General features: G+C 56.1%; 2 protein-coding genes across 2 annotated transcripts in view; one reads left to right on the top strand and one right to left on the bottom strand.

The window, feature by feature from the left end:
• The window catches only part of DAGLA (diacylglycerol lipase, alpha), a 51,216-nt gene extending 51,101 nt beyond the window's left edge, over window positions 1–115 (bottom strand). The window contains exon 1 of the mRNA XM_004683385.2: window positions 3–115. The gene's annotated coding sequence lies outside the window, so the exon portion shown is untranslated. The remainder of the gene's footprint in view (window positions 1–2) is intronic.
• Window positions 1–8,553, top strand: part of SYT7 (synaptotagmin VII) — a 140,938-nt gene that overhangs the window by 19,892 nt on the left and 112,493 nt on the right. The window lies entirely within an intron of this gene.

Consider the following 8,553-nt stretch of genomic DNA (forward strand, 5'->3'; position numbering starts at 1 on the left):
ACCTCCAGCCCGCCGCAGGGCTCGGCCCGCCGCCGCCACTGCGACCGCCACCTCCATCCTGGGCTCCCCAAGGCCCCGATTCACTAACGCCGCTTCCGCAGGGCGCCGGCGCCGGCGCGAAGGCCGCCTCCGCCCCCCGGGGGACGCTGCGTCCTTTACGTAAACCCCACTCCGCCGCCAGCGGTGACCATGGCGACGGTCGTGGGGCGGCAGCGCCCCCTGGTGCCAGGGAGGGGGAGAGGCGCGGAGGCCCCAGCAAGCCCAGTCTCCTCGCGGGCGCCCGCCCCGTGCGCGCGTGGGGGCGGTGGGCGCCGACTCGGGCCGCGGCGGGGGCTCTGTGGGCGACCGGGAGGGGCAGGCCGGGCCGCGCTGCAGGCGGGGAAGGGGGCCTCCCGGGTTCCCCTCCTTCAGGCCCCGCGTGACCGGGTTTAGCGTGGGAGAAGCAAAGAAGCAGTAGGATCAGTGGAAAACTGGTTCATTTGGGGGGAGGAAGGAGAAATGGGTTCCACCTCCTCGAGTGATTGAGTTCTTCTTTAGGGGGATCGAACACATCGTCATCTGGGTCCTCCCCCTACTCTCACCCCTACAGTGCCCAGCGTGGTGCCGGGAAGCCCAGGGGCCACCGGGTCAATTTAGAATTCCTGGTAAATGAAGACAATCACCCTTCCATTTCTGCCTCACATAGGCCCGTTCATTCATTCAGGGTTTAAGTCACTTGACACGCCTTCCTGAAGAGCTGCTCGAGCGGGGAGCGCTACCGACCCTGGTAGACTTGTGCTGGACTGGTGGATGGGGGTACAAGGGAGGAACCCAGGTCCTGCGTGCAAACGGCTCAGTCTACCTGGCTGCTCATTAGCATACAGGGTGGGGGGGCGTGCAGCCTTGGAGGGAGCCTCATTCAGCAGCAGTGTGGGAGGGACTGGGGTCTGGAGGACATGATCACCCAGCTGGGGCTCTCAGGTCCAGTGGAAGTCCATCAGAGGCAGAGCTTCAGCAAGGAAGTGACTCTCAAATATTTCCTGGACCCTGTTCTCATCCCAAGAAAACAGGATGTTGAGCAGCCCTGGGTCAGGCATAAGGAGCCATGTGTTACGGGGGCTGATTGAAGTGGAGCCTCAGCCTGAAAGTGACCTGGACATTTGAATTTAAAGTGAGGCTGAATCCAGAGCAGCCTTCCTTCTGTGCAGGCAGGTGGAAGCTACTTCTGGAAGGAGTTCTGTTACCTGTGGTTATTTTGAAGGCCAACTCCAGTTTAGGTGAAAAGAAAATTGGGGACAGGAGAAGGACAAATTGTGAGTGGGGTACTTCAGGGGATTCAAGAAAGAGTAGAGGCCTTCCAACCCCGGGGGGGGGCAGGGGCCCTGGTAGACTTTAAGGGCTGACTGTAGGTGTAGAAGCTTCTGGAACATCTTTTTACACCATTGCAATTAATCAGAATCAGAACTGCCAAACTGAATGTCTCTTGGCCCAAAGTTCTAGATACCCAGAAGAAAGCATCTTACTGGTCCCGCTTAGGTCACAGGGGGTGGGGGGGTAAAGGGGGTGGGAGGGGACGACATTCAGACAAGTCAGCTCATTCTCCCATCACTCAGAGAAAGTCACAGAAGATGAGAATCCAGCCACTTTAAAGACTGTCTACTTTTTTCCACCCTTAAGTTGCCCTGCAGGTGTGCACACGCACACACACACACACACACCCTTCTTTCTGTCCATCAGAAGTTGTCCTTGCCTAACAAGCACCGTGTTCCAGTAGCCCACGTTCAGCCAGTTCTGGACTTGATATCCCCAAGTAGATCAAATCTACGACCTTTACGGTGCTAGCCTTTTCTCCTGACTTCTGTGGCCAGCCCTTCTGCGCGCTGGACACTGAATGAAAGGGCCCATTTAACCATCAACAACGCGTCCTTTGAACTCTGGCTCCTCAAAGCGTGGCCTCAGCACTGTGGAGGAGCCGGCTGGAAATGCAAAAGCTCAGGCCTGAGGGCCCAGCCTCTCACCAAGGTCCCCGGGTGGTCTGTAGGTGCGTGAAAGCTGGAGCACTACTCGCAGAAATATTGGGGGACAGAAAAGATGAAAAGCTGTTTTCATCGGGATCCTTCCTATTTAAAATAAAAAGGGGGATAGGCTCGTTGCTTCATTCTCAGCCACTCCAAGGAACCAGCAAAGATGCGCAGTAGAAGCTGCTGTCCTTATTTTTGCATCCGGTTGACCTCTTTCTTCTCATGACTTACTCCATGTTCCACTTGCTTCCTGCCCGCACCCCAATGTCCGGGTCCTTTGCCTGGTGAGCTCAATGCATCGAAGCATTGAGCTCAATTCATCTTTGAGGTGCTGCTGGCTTCCCTTACCACTGGGCACCCTGAGAGAGGACTACTCTGCGGGGCCCCTGGGACCCCCACGCCCCTCCTGTGCGTTCGTGTGTGTGTGTGTGTGCTCTGAGCCCCCAGACGGCCAGTGGCCATCACAGCTTCCCTTCAGCGTCCCCGCCAGCATCTGTGAGTGGGAACGGGCCCCTCCCATTCTAAAACCATCCGACAGCCCCGGCCCAGCGTCGCCTCACAGGAAGCAGACACTGGTGATGTGCCCATCACCAGCATCGCCACCAGCCCGGTCCCCAGGCCTGCGGAGGACACACCACGACAGGTGTCTGCTTCAGGGCCCTTCTTCCCCGGGGGCCTGGCCTGCTGCAGCTGCAGGGCGCACCCTGTCCACCCCAGCCGTCTGGTCTGGTCCTTCCCTCTGAGCCCCTCTGAAGGCCTTCAGGCCCGGTCTGCGAGTTTCGCCAGGTGTCTCTGGAGGCAGCCTTCAAGGTGGTGAGCTGCCAGCTGGGAAGGGGAACAGAGTGAGGGCAGCAACGGGCACACACCACAGACTGGTCCCTGCCCAGCAGCCGGGCTGCGTTCCCTCTGCCTACTGCCAAATTCCCACTCTGGCCTCAGTTTCCCTCTGGGCCTCAGAGGGGATAATAACATGGCTCCTCCTCCCAGGGGGCTGTGCGGATTAACTAATTAATGAGTGTGACATTGGCTGCTTCCACAAAGGGGCTGATTAAACGCTGAGTGTTGTTATTAGAGCGACGGAGGGTGTGTGACAGGCAGAGAGACTGGAGACAGATCTGCTCCCCTCGCCTCCTCCCCACCCCCTCCCTCCGTCTGCCCCACACTCTGCAAGCTGAATGTCTTGCAAGACAAAATCAAGATGATTTTTGGCACCCCCAAGACAGTGAAGAACTTTTGCACATTTTCCCTGAACTGGGATGTGAGTCACGGCCGAGCTTCACGGCGTAATGTCTCCGACAGCTGGTACAGCTGTGCCCTGCCCAGTCTCGGGCTCTCCGCAGCTGCAGAATGGGACTTATAGCCAGTGATTGCATCAGGGCAGAGCTTCCTGTCGCAAGACGCTTCCTGCAGAAAGGCAGTTGCTGAATTCCTGAGTGGGGCACCGAACCCACCTGGTGTGCCCGAGAACTGCGTGGTCCCCTGTCTGTCCAGTGGTCACCAATCTTCCCAGCCCGAGGGAGGCGAGGCCAAGGCGGCACCTGGCTGAGGCTGGGGGAATTCAAAGCATGCAGCGTTTTTAAAGTATAAAGTATCTGCTTATGGCCCAGTGAGATCCAATGACTGATTTCAGCTGGGACGCAGGGTGTAGGGTAACGGATGACATCACAGCTTTGGGGCACAGCGGCTGGGCTTAGCGTGTCCCCAGATGCAAACAGGCCCGTGAGGCCCCTGTGTTAGAAGTGAATGAGACTTTCCCAGCAGCGGGTATGAGATCACTGCCCACCCCTAGATCCTGGGTCGCCCACCCGAGTGTTATGAGGTGTTGGCTCCCACCCTGGTAGCATGATGGGGTGAGTGGGAAGGGATCGCTCAGCCCCCCACCAGGTAAATAAGTCTGCCTCTCACAGCCAAGGGGAATGTTGTTTGCCCAAACAGCACAACCTCAGCTTGCCTGGGGAGGCGAGAGACCTCCAGAGGACAAGCTGCAGACTCCCACAGGGAGAGAAATTAGCCAGTGCAAGGAGGTCCAGGGAACCCATGGGATTGGAGCCTGGGGCACCCCCAAGCAAGGTTCAGCCCTGTTCCCTCTGGAAACTGCTGCCTTGTTCTTTCTGCTAGAGGAGAAACAGCCGTGGGCCTGGGGGGTGCGGAGCTGGGGCCGAGGGCAAAATAGCAGGGTATTGGGACCGGGTCACCCAGAGATGAAAAGATCAGCCGCCCCTGGAAGGTGCCGAGGTCCTGAGCAGGAGTCAGCTTGTTCCTTCTCACCAGAGGGGAGCCCCCCAGCCCGCACTGTGTACCCGAGTAAGTGGCGTTTGCACTCAGAGTCTCGGCAGGTTCTGTGGCGGGTCGTGATGGTGGACATGGTGGAGGAGGTGGCGGTGATGATGCCTCAGGTGGAGCTGGTGAAAGCAGCTTCCAGGGGGGCTTCTGGGAGGTTTTTCCACTCCTGCTTCACCCTCCAATCACTTGGGGATCACCAGTGCTTTCGCTGTAATGCCCAGAGGATTGGGGGGATCCTTGCATCTCATTAAACCAGCCCATTTGTAAGTGTCTGCTCCCTGATGGGCATTAGCGTGGCTGGTTGTTCTCCTTGGCGCACTGGGGAGGTGCGGGCGTGTAAACACTAGCGTCAGGGGAAAGCCTGGGTGCTCACGGACTAGGGCGATCATCTGTATTTTGTGGACGCCTGAGAGTGTCCTCTTGAGATGCCTGGCCAGTCACCCGCCCACTCATTCAGGCAGAGTTCATGTCGCTGATACACTGAACTTGATGGGGACGTTGTTTTGGATTATTAGAGCAAGCCGAGTGGAATCACAGGGGTTCTTAAAAGTAGAAGAGAGACGGGCTCTCCCTGGTGGTGCAACTCCTTAAAGCACAGCATTAGGAAGCTCTCTGAAGCCGCTGCAGCCCGAGTTCGATCCCTGGCCCAGAGGTGACCACACGGCGCAGCAGACCTCCCCTGACCCGCCCGCTGCTCCCCTCAGCAGTGTACCTCGTAGATCTGCCTGTTCTGCTCCCCACTCTGTGTCTGGTGAACCCTGTCACCCACCACACCTCTGGCCTTTACCCCAGGAGGGAGGAGTGGAGAGGGGGAGAGACAGGAACACCAGCACCCCAACACTCTCTGGGGCCCGTTTTTTGCCCTCAGACAGAGCCCCATTTCCCCAGCATCTTCAGGGCAAAAAGGTTCTTGAAAACCGCCCTTGTGGCGCCGGAGGGAGACGTGGGTGTCTCGGCAAAGCCTGTGCCCCTGTGCAGACGGCTCCGTGCCTTCCCGGGACCTGTGACTCACCTCACTGCCTCGGAGACGGCCTCCTGCTGGGGGAAGGGGGCAGTCAATCGGCCGGTGCGATGACCACGGCTCAGAGGGGGCGGTGTGTCGCCCAGTGCCCCCCAACATGTCAGGAGCAGAGCTGGGACTGCAGACCGGGGCCCTTGAAAAGCACGACGCTCATTCGACTTGAATTTCAGATGAATAACAAATAAACGTCTAGTGTAAGTCACAGGCACGTCCATCCCAGTGCCATGGATGGACTTCTGCGAAGGAATTCTTATGGCCCCCTGCAGTAGCAATTTTATCTGGCCTCCAGCTGGAGGGGGAGGGGTGGCTGGCCCCTGCTTCACAGAGCGAGGGGCTTTGGGCACCTGTCCCCACTGCCCCCCCAGAAGGCAGCTTCCTGGTGCCCTGAGCAGAGCCGTGCCCCCCTGCCCCCACTGTTTGACCTCCCTGAACCTTTCTGCCAGGCTCTGCACCTGGCTTGTACCTGGGGCCCCGGGGACCCCAGGGCTGTCACAGCAGAATCTTCAGCAGTCAGACTCAGACATCGCAGCGTCTTCAGCTCTCGGCTGGCAGTGGGGTCGAGCACGTTATGCTGGTAGGAGGCGCTGGTTTGCTTCCAACTCTGCCTTCATTCTGCTTTGGCTTCTGGAAGAGCCTAGGAGGTGCTTCAGCTCAGCTGCTCCCCACTTCAAGCTCTCCCCTGCATTCCCTTAGCCCTGGCTCTCCTTGGCTCTTCGGGTTGATTCTGAGGAGTTTTGGAATGACAGTTCCTGTCTGTCCCCAGACTCATCAGGAAGCAGGAGTGGGAGCACCCCTCTGGGGTCTCTGTGCCTGAGATACTGACCACAGGGGGTCCCAGGGTAAGGTCCAGAGTAAGACCAGGCAGAAAGGTGTTCTTGGAGGTGCTTCTTTGTTCTTGCAGCCCAGTCCTAGAGGTGGGGCTGAACCTGCCTCTGTGGATCTCTGTAGCACCCCAAAGCTCACAACACCCTTGTGATGACGTGTCAAGTCTTCCCAATGGACTTAGCTCCAGGCATCAGGGACAGGTCTGCTGCCATGTCCCGGGTGCTTGGAGCCCAAGGTCGATGATTACTTACATCATCAACTCCAGCCCTGCCCCGTCCAGATCAGGAAACAGGCACAGAGAGGGCAAGGAACCTGCCCATGCTTGCACAGCATGGTGGAGGCTGAGTCAGGCTCTGACTCCCATCCCGGGGCTTTCCCCTCAGCCCCATGAGAACCCCCCTCTAGTCCCACCCTTCCCCCCTCTCAGTCCTGTTCTGAGCCAAGTGTTTGGAGTAGCCCACCTCCCTGGCCTCTGCTCCCACCCCCAACATATACACTCTTGACTCCCCATGGCATGCTCTCTGGGAAGCATGGGGGGGGGGTGGCCTTGGTCTGGGAGACAGGCAAAGGCAGGAGGGGCTGTGTTCTGTGGCCGCTCTCTAAGTCCTCCAGCCTGTTCTCTCTATCCCCGACTTCTGGGGCAGGAACACTTGCAGCCAGGGAGGGAGCAGGGACTCCTGTTTGATAGGCGTTCACGAGTGGACTCTTGCCCTCTCTTATCGCTGAGGCCTGGCTGCCACCAGCCTCACAAGCCTGCTTCTGCCCAGGCCAGTCAGGAACCTGGGCAACCCACCAGCAGGGTTTGGAGCCAAGTGGCTGACTCTCAGGTCTGAACAACCCCTTCCCCCTCTTGGAGACTCAGTTTCCTAACCAGGAAAATGGGTTTAATGAGCTGTCCCTGGCTGGTGGTGATAAACATTCCTGGCAGCACCCCCCCCCGCCCCCAACCCCAGAGTTCTGGCAACGTTCTAAGCTGAACTTGCACATCGTCAGCAGAAGCTCAACTCTGGCCCAGCTGATTGAGGAAATGGATGACGTGAGGTGGGTGGCATGAAGCGACTGCTTTAGTAAACTCACAAATGCCGAGGGCATCCTCATGGATCCAGAGACCGTTCAGATTTCCCTGCCTTTTGGTCTTGATGTCAGGAAGGGCAGGCACGGTGGCACCCAGGACCCTGGAGGCAGGGGTGTGGTGAGCCTCCCTGGGGGGAGGCGTCTCAAACAGGACAGAACCAGACAGGGACCTGCAGGGCACCTTGGAGCTGCAGGATGGGTCCCCCCAAATACTCAGCCTTTCCCCACATGTCCTGAGTTGGCTTTTTCTAATACATGTCACCTTGGCAGGTGGAACTAAGGTCACATGCCCACAGGGAGAAACTGTCACCCTAGTCTTAAAGGAGGCAGATTACCCAGCTGCAGTGTTGTTTCCAAAAGCAGCCCACCTGGGCACAGCGCTCACAGCCGACGCAAGGCTGACTCCTCCTCCTTGTCCCATGAAAACCCCCTCTCTCCTCGACTCTCCAGGCCTCGGCCCAGCCCTTTCGCACAGGACTCAAAGTCCCCGTTCACTCCAGAACTGGGAGTCATGTAAGTTCCCCATATGAAAGTCATTCGATTTGCCGTTCTTCCTACCCATCTGTCTGACGTTCATTTGCTCGTCTGGCTCAAGAAAAACTCAGCTGGCTGGGGAGATGGTTCCCTGCCCCCTAACAGACCTCAGACACGGTTTGCTTAGCAGTTGTTTGTTGTGTTTTTGTGTGTGTGTGGTGAAATACATATATAACATGAAACGAGTCACTGAAATCTAGTTTAAAAGTCTGGTTCCATGGCACTGGCTATGTTTACATTGTTGTGCAAACTCTCCAGGACTGTTCATCATATTCACAGAAACTGGGTCTATTAAGCAATCACTTTCCATTCCTCTCTCCCTCGGCCCCTACTAACTACGTTTCTACTTTCTGGCTCTATGAATTTGCCTATTATAGGTACCACATATAATTGGAATCACACAATAGTTGTCCTTTGGTGTCTGGTTTATTCATTTAGCATGTTTTCAAGATTCATCTAGGTGGTATGTGTCACTTTCAGTCTTTTTGAAGGCTGAGTAATATTCCTCTGTAAGTGTATACCATCTTTTATGCAAAATGGATATTAACATTGTTTCCACTTTTTAGTTATAATAATAATAATAGTAATAATAATAATAACGATGCTACAAATATCAAGTCCTTGACTTTTTTTGTAAGTGCATAAAATGTTTATTATAACAAATCTAAGTCACAGACTTCCAGTTGTAAGATAAGCATGTTGTGATTATCATCTTCAACATGGTACTATAGTTAATAATACTGTATTGCATATTTAAAATTTATTAAGAATGGATCTTAAAGTTTCTCATCACACAAAAAATTGTAGCTCTGTGTG

The sequence above is a fragment of the Condylura cristata genome, unplaced genomic scaffold, assembly GCF_000260355.1.
Source record: "Condylura cristata isolate star-nosed mole 26May11 unplaced genomic scaffold, ConCri1.0 scaffold00015, whole genome shotgun sequence".
NCBI classification, from domain to species: Eukaryota; Metazoa; Chordata; class Mammalia; order Eulipotyphla; family Talpidae; genus Condylura; species Condylura cristata.